Genomic DNA, 7,947 nt, shown 5'->3' with positions numbered 1-7,947 from the left:
TACAGGATATCCCCATCAAGAACAAATCCCGCTGCCATTCTTCTAATTGTTCTTTTATCGTTCTCATTCGCTTGTTCGGGATACCTTTGATTCTTGATATATTCTAGGATATCATGGAACCAAGGCCATCCATCTACTTCTTTCTCAATGCTACAACAGTGTGCAGGGACCTCGTATATGCTCATTTTGAGGGGCATTATTTCTGCTTCTCTACTTACTTTGAACATTGAAGCCAAAGTGGCCAGGGCATCAGCCAGTTGGTTCTCTTCTCGTGGGAAGTAATGAAAAGTTATTTCTTTGAATTCCTTGATCAATCCAGCCACTAAATCGCTGTACTTAATCAATTTTGAGTCTCTCACTTCCCACTCTCCACGGATTTGGTAAATCACTAGGGTTGAGTCCCCGTACACCTCTAAGATCTTGATGTTTCGTTCGATAGCTACACGAAGCCCCATGATACAGGCCTCATATTCTACGATATTATTGGTACAGAAGAAGTTTGGTCTTGCAGTGAACGGATAATGATTCCCGTCTGGTGATACTAGGATTGCTCCAATTCCATGCCCTAAAGCAGTTGACGCACCATCAAAGCACATCTTCCATGACTTCTCTTTTGATGACTCGGATTCTATTTCTGTGATGCACATTAAGTCTTCGTCTGGGAAATCGAATCTTAAAGGCTCATATTCCTCTGTCGTTCAAGTTGCTAAGAAGTCAGCTATTGCGCTCCCTTTTATCGACTTCTGACTTACATAGGCAATATCATATTCCGAAAAGAAGATCTGCCATCGTGCCATTCTTCCTGATAGTACCGACGATTCCATCATGTATTTTATTGGGTCCAGCTTTGAAATTAGCCATGTCGTGTGATACAACATATATTGTCTGAGTCTTCGAGCTACCCAAACCAGAGCGCAACAATATTTCTCAATAGACGAATATTTTGCCTCATATTCAGAGAACTTTTTGCTGAGGTAGTAGATCGCTTTTTCTTTCTTTCCTGACTCGTCGTGTTGCCCCAGTACGTAACCCATTGAACTTTCGAACACAGTTAAATACAATATCAATGGTCTTCTAGGAGTTGGCGGTACTAGCACTGGAGGACTAGACAAATATTGTTTTATCTTATCAAAGGCCATCTGGCATTCCTCGTTCCATTCTCCCGGGTTATGTTTTCGAAGAAGCCGAAAGATTGGGTCGTATTGGTTGGTAAGTTGAGTGATAAATTGGGCGATGTAGTTTAATCTCCCTAAAAATCCTCTAACTTCCTTTTGCGTGCTCGGAGGTGGTAATTCTTGAATGGCTTTTATTTTATCTGGATCAACTTTGATACCTTTTTCACTGACAATGAAGCCTAGCAACTTTCCCGAGGTAGCCCCAAATGTACATTTGGCTGGATTAAGCTTTAGCTGAAACTTTCTCAGCCTTTCGAACAACTTCTTGAGGTTCACTACATGCTTTTCTTCCCTCGGGATTTAGCAATCATATCGTCGACATAGACCTCTATTTCTTTATGCATCATATCATGGAATAACATCACCATAGCCCTCTGATATGTTACCCCTGCATTCTTTAACCCAAAAGGCATCACCTTGTAGTAGAATGTTCCCCACATCGTTATGAAGGTAGTTTTCTCCATATCTTCCGGGGCCATTTTGATCTGATTGTACCCTGAGAACCCATCCATGAAAGAAAACAATGAATGTTTTGCTGTGTTGTCCACCAACGTGTCAATATGTGGCAAGGGAAAATTATCTTTTGGGCTTGCTCGATTCAGATCACGGTAATCCACGCACATTCGTACTTTGCCATCTTTCTTTGGTACCGGGACTATGTTAGCCACCCATTCTGGATATTTGGAGGCTTGTAGGAAGCCAGCATCAAATTGCTTCTTGACTTCCTCTTTTATTTTCAACAGCATTTCGGGTCTCATCCGTCTTAATTTTTGCTGGATGGGCTTGCATTCTGGCTTTAATGGGAGCTTATGGACCACTAAATCTTCATCTAGCCCTGGCATATCCTGGTATGACCATGCGAAAACATCTTTGTATTCGCGGAGTAAAATGATCAAACTATGTCTGGTACTCTCTAAAATAGAAGTCCCAATCTTCACTTCTTGTTTCCTCTCTTCAGTGCCCAAATTTATTGTTTCCACAGATTCTTCATGAGGCAAAATCTGTTTATTCTCTTGTTCCACCATTCTTAAAAATTTAGGAGACGAGACATAATCTTCAGCATTTTCTTCGGCTTCAAATTCTCCTAAGCAAACAACCTTCTCAAAATCAATTTCAAGATTCGTAACGGGCTTATTCATGTCGTCAATATCTGAGCACCTGAAAGTTGAATGGAAAAGGAAGCTATAGAGGGGCATCCAAGTATTGGAATCAACAAAGAAATGTCATGTCATTGCAATGAGGCAAATGTGAGTATAGGCTATGAAATGAGAAAATGATTATGAAATTAGCGATAATACGAAAAAAATCGTGACAAAATGCATCTTTATTGATATTCATTTAAATGATAAAGAGCGAATGCAAACTCTTACAAAAGAATTCTATAATATCTAAGGACATAACAGAATGTTAACGTTTGAACATTACTCTGAAGACTTATAAACTACAAGAAGATCCTCGGCAGTCCAATTGTTCAACATGAAACCCGAGGGACAAGGGCGTATCCTTGAGACGTCTTTACTTGCGTTATCTTATTTGTCAATGACATTTATACTGACATTCTGAAGACCCCTTTCAATTAATAACAGTGTACTTTGTATATTATCTTGTCTGGGGTATATTATTCCTGCAGATGTAAATGTTTTTGACAAAGGAGGGTACGTTATGGGCTCCCATTCTATTTCTCGGCCCAAAGTTCTCGTGATCCTTCTCTCGTGATCCTTCTTCCACTGTTTTCTTCTTTGACGCATGTCCGGATGGAACCCCAAACCGTATCGGGCCTTGTGGTGCACTGGCTTTAGGGCCCTGACTATTCCTTGTAGGTACCTTCCCAAACCTTTCCTTGCTCGGGCTCCCTTTCCTACAGTCAACTTGACACCCATCTTGGTATTTCTCGACAGTTTTGGCTCGGGAATTCTGTTTCCCTCAGCGACAAATGTGGCATTGACAAATTCAAGAGATCGGAAGGAACATTCCATAGCATCTTTACTCACTTCAATATATGGTGCGTTGGCAGAAATAGATGCTACAATGTCTTATTCTCCCTCGACAGTGACCAAACAGCCATCCATGATGAATTTCACCTTTTGATGAAGGGATGATGAGACCGCTCCAGCAAAATGAATCCAAGGTCTTCCCAAGAGACAATTGTATGATGGTGTAATGTCCATGACTTGAAACTCAACATCGTATATGTAGGGACCCACTTCTAAAGGGATCTCAATTTTTCTCATAACTTCTCGTCTTGTTCCATCGAATGCCCTTACTGTAGAATGGCAAGGCCTTAGATAGGACAAATCCATCGGAATCTTAGAAAGTGTGGCTAAAGGCATGACATTGAGTGCCGATCCATTGTCGATGAGCACATTCGGTATTATATAGCCCTTACAATGGGTTGTGATATGCAATACTTTCACTGAGCCTCTACCATTAGGCGGTATTTCATCATCATTAAAAGAAATGAAATTAGCAGCATTCAGTTTGTTCACCCACCTATCTAGTTTTTCAACGGATACATTGTTTGCCACATAAGCTTGATTTAACACTTTCAGCAGAGCATTCCGGTGTGGCTCTGAATTCAACAGCAAAGATAATATCGAGATTCGCACTGACTGCTTACTCAATTATTCTACCACGTTGTACTCACTGTGCTTGATAAATTTTAAGAATTCCTGTGCTTCCTCCTCGTCCACAGGCTTTTTAGCTTCTTGTTCAAGCACAGTTTCATGCTCCTCTTCGGTCACATGCATCGGTGCTTTTCCTTTCTGTTTCAAGTCACTGTTCTTTACTGATTCGATCTCTTTTGAATAACATCTTCCGCTACGAGTGAAATGACCTACTTCCCCAACGCTTCCAGTCATGGTTTTAGGTTTTTCATCTTCAGGTGTGATGATATTAACGTCATATTTTCATGGTACTGCTTTATTGTCCTTATAGGGGAAAGGAGATGGTACCTCGATTATCACTTTTGGTTTCACTGGTTCCTTCTTCGCATCATAATAAATTATTAACGGTCGGTCGGTGCTATACGGACAACCTGAGATTGATTGTCGGAGGTACATACTTCTTTCTCATTGGCCTCTTCGCTTTTATAAAAAATTCCAATCTCCTTATTGTCCATCATATTTTGCAGTAATCTCCTGAACTCTTTGCAGGATTGAATGTCGTGCCCCTCAATACTATAGAATTCGCAAAAACTTGGATCTTTTGTATTCCTTCCCTCGAATACTCTGTTAAGATGACAAAGCGAACCCTTTTCAACTAGCACCTCCAAGATTTTCTACAGAGGTGTTCTTATTTCAGAAACCCGTCTTCTACTTTATCGTTTGTCCTCCTCTCCTACTGCGCTCACATTCCTTTCGGCGTAGTTTGGGAATGGGTTCCCGGATGTACCGCCAGTGCCATCAAATTGCAGAATACCCGCATCGATAAGTCCTTGAACTCTCCTTTTGAAGGCCAGGTATTTTTCCGTAGAGTACCCCTGGTTTCTCGCATGGTATGTACAACTAGCGTTTGGGTTGTACCATTTCGGGTATGGGGGCCTCAATGGTACCATATAATGCGGGGATATCAATTGCTTCTCCAAAAATTTTGGGTACAGTTCCCCATATGACACAGGAATAGGGGTAAATTATGGTCTCTCAGAATTGGGTTTTGCTGGCCTTTGCTCGTTTTTGGGTTGACCTTGGACGGGTATTGTATTTTATGGGAATGTGGCGGTTGGTCTCGAGTTACTTGTGGCGCAAACGGGGTAAGAAGAGTAAGGAGGCGGTGTTTGGTAGTAAGGGGTTTGAGGAGGGTAATAGAAATTCGGAGGTGGATAATTTCGAGGTCGGGGTTGGTTTGGATATGGGTTAGGGGCATAACGGCTTCCCATTCTCACCATGTGGGCTTCTGGTTCTTTCTTCTTCGTGGGCGCTGCCCTTCTTGAACTTTCTTGACCTTCCATTCTACCGCTCTTGACGGCATTCTCAATGAGCTCACCAGATATTACAATATCCGCAAACTCTTTCGTGGCACTTCCCACTAATTTGTCATAAAATTGCGCATTTAAGGTGTTGATAAAGAGAACGGTTATCTCTGTTTTTGTTAGTGGGGGTTCCACTTGGGCCGAGACTTCTCTCCATCTCTACACATACTGTCTGAAGGTTTCTGATGGCTTTTTCTCCATCATTTGCAAGGTCATCCGGTCTGGCACCATATCCGACACATGCTTGTACTGCTCGCAAAACGCTGACGCCAAGTCCTTCCAGGATCGAATCTTTTCTCTACAGAGTTGGTTATACCACCGAAGAGCTGACCCTGTTAGACTATCTTGAAAGCAATGTATAAGTAGCTTATCCTTTTTCACATAACCGGTCATTTTTCGACAGAACATGATGAGATGTGCTTTTGGGCACCTTGTCTCATCATACTTTTTAAAATCAGGCACCTTGAATTTCGGAGGCAAGATTAGATCAAGTACCAAACTGAGTTCTTTGGCACCTAGTGCGGAGAAGACTTCAGTGCCTTCTATTACTTTGAGTCTTTCCTCTAGACTTCTATATTTTGCATCATGATTATCCAATTTCAACTTGGCTACCTCTGCTGGGTTGTCCAGATCTGGAACTAGTGGATCAGCAGGGTTTGCCCCTAGGTTCGACACGAATATTCCTTGCCCCAGATTAGTGGGTGGAGTAGGTGGCATAGGTCATTGTTCCAAGACTGTGGGTTCCCTTTAAGTATGCCCTCTTTGTGTTGTTTATGCGGGTGGTGGAGTGAATCCCAGGGGATAGAGTGGATCTTGATCGTGGTGAATTCTTGACTGAGGTTCCATAACATCGGGGTTCTGCACGGGTCCTTTTCCTTTGACCAAAGTTGTCATCATCTCCATCATTTTGGCCATCTGATCTCTTTGCTCGAGTGATTCCTCTCGAGATCTCACCATTAGGTCTCTCGTTTATTGTTGCGATTTGGCCAGTTGCTCTTATAATTCCTTTTGAGCCCTTTCCATCCTTTCAATTCTCTCATTGAATTCAGCCTCCATTACTCTAGCTTGTCGGCGCGTTTTATACGGATGACGTGGTTCCAGTTTTGTGGTATTACAACTGCGAATTATATATTTTATCTTCATTGACCGAGTATCAGATATGCAATGTATGAATGAATGCATGAATGAATGCATGAATGTCAAATGAATGTCAGTCATGAATGAATATGCAAAAATTTGGTGTTAATTTCAAGATAGCCCCTATTTAGGCATTTCCTTAATCAAAGGAGTATTACACAATGTTTCGGTCACTCGTATAATTGACTCCTCCATTAGAAACTCGTTTTTGGCAACCAATCTCTAATCAACACCTTCCTAACAAGATGCCTTCGATGCATGATGAAAAATAAAAATACAGACAAACGACCTTGGTTAGCGCAACACATATAAACAGAGAAAAACTGTGGAAAATCTAACAAATTAAGCTACTTGGTCCAGTGGACTCGATTCCCTTGCTTAGAAAGCACAAATGTAAAAGAAATAGAAGGTAAGATGTGCTTTTCCCGTGTACTTATTTCGGTGACTACTAAACGAGCGGAGGTTCGGCATGGCTCTAGTTAGGTGGCTCGTATGGTTCACTATATGCAGTTTTGGTTCTAGACAGGTACTCGAATTGCTCGTACTATCATCTGCTAAGATTAGCACGAAGCATCGGTCATAACCCATCACAGGCTCACGAGTTCAATTCGAGGGATTACATTTACTTATGCCTATGCGGAGGGACAAGTTAACTCACGAAAGCATAAGTCATATGTAACCCGAAAGTATTCACTAGCCTGTACGGAGGGACGAGTTAACTCACGAAGGCATAGCGTTTACTTTCACTTAAACGGACAGAGCCCGGGTAGAGAGCTTATGTTATGCAAAATGCAAGTGCACGGTGTGTGGGAGAAACTTGCAATCCTTCCATTTATTTTAAAACTACAAAACTAAAACGAAAGATAAAACAAATTAGGAGATACGTATGTATGATTTTTTCGAAAACAAAACTTAAAGATCATGATTAAATATTAATTTGAACACGGAAATTTGAAAATTTTGACAACACGCGTTTAATTCAACTCGACTCTCAAAAATGGAGGTCCCCAGTGGAGTCGCCAGCTGTAGTGAGTCGCCAGCTGTAGCGACGTAAAAAAATTTTTAGTTTCTCTTGGTCGCTAATTGTGGCGATTTATTAAACATTTGAAAATCAACTTTTGATTTTATTAGCAAAGGGAGTCGTCACCGATCCTTTTTTATAGGTGTGATCGGACACCTAATAAAATTATTTTAAAACAAAAAGAAGGCCAAATTTAGGTCTACGTGAAAGTTTAGAGAAAAATTGGGGTTCGGGAGTCAGTTACGCGCGAGGAAGGTATTAGCACCCTCGCGACGCCCAAAATTGGTATCTCATAAACATTTGTTGACTTGATTTTCAAAAATACGAGTTCAATATAATATTTAATCGTGATCCGATTGAAAAATGAGAATTTTTAGTTTTCGATTTTTTTTTAGAAAGGGTGTCCCATTTTTTAACACAAGCCGACGAATTTCACCCAACATAGCGATGAAATCGATGGCTTAATATTAAATCGGTACATTGCCTTATTTTTGAAATTAATTAAAACATGAGAAAAAATATTCCTAAAGTGAGAAATTAAAAATAGATAAAGGACGCAAAAAAATAATATCATTAATAAAAAATATTAACATGGAATACTAGAATATTAGAATAACAATAATAATGATATTTACAAAATAAAAACA

The sequence above is a fragment of the Gossypium hirsutum genome, chromosome A10 (genome assembly GCF_007990345.1).
Source record: "Gossypium hirsutum isolate 1008001.06 chromosome A10, Gossypium_hirsutum_v2.1, whole genome shotgun sequence".
NCBI lineage: Eukaryota > Viridiplantae > Streptophyta > Magnoliopsida > Malvales > Malvaceae > Gossypium > Gossypium hirsutum.
Note: the sequence above shows the minus strand (reverse complement) of the source record.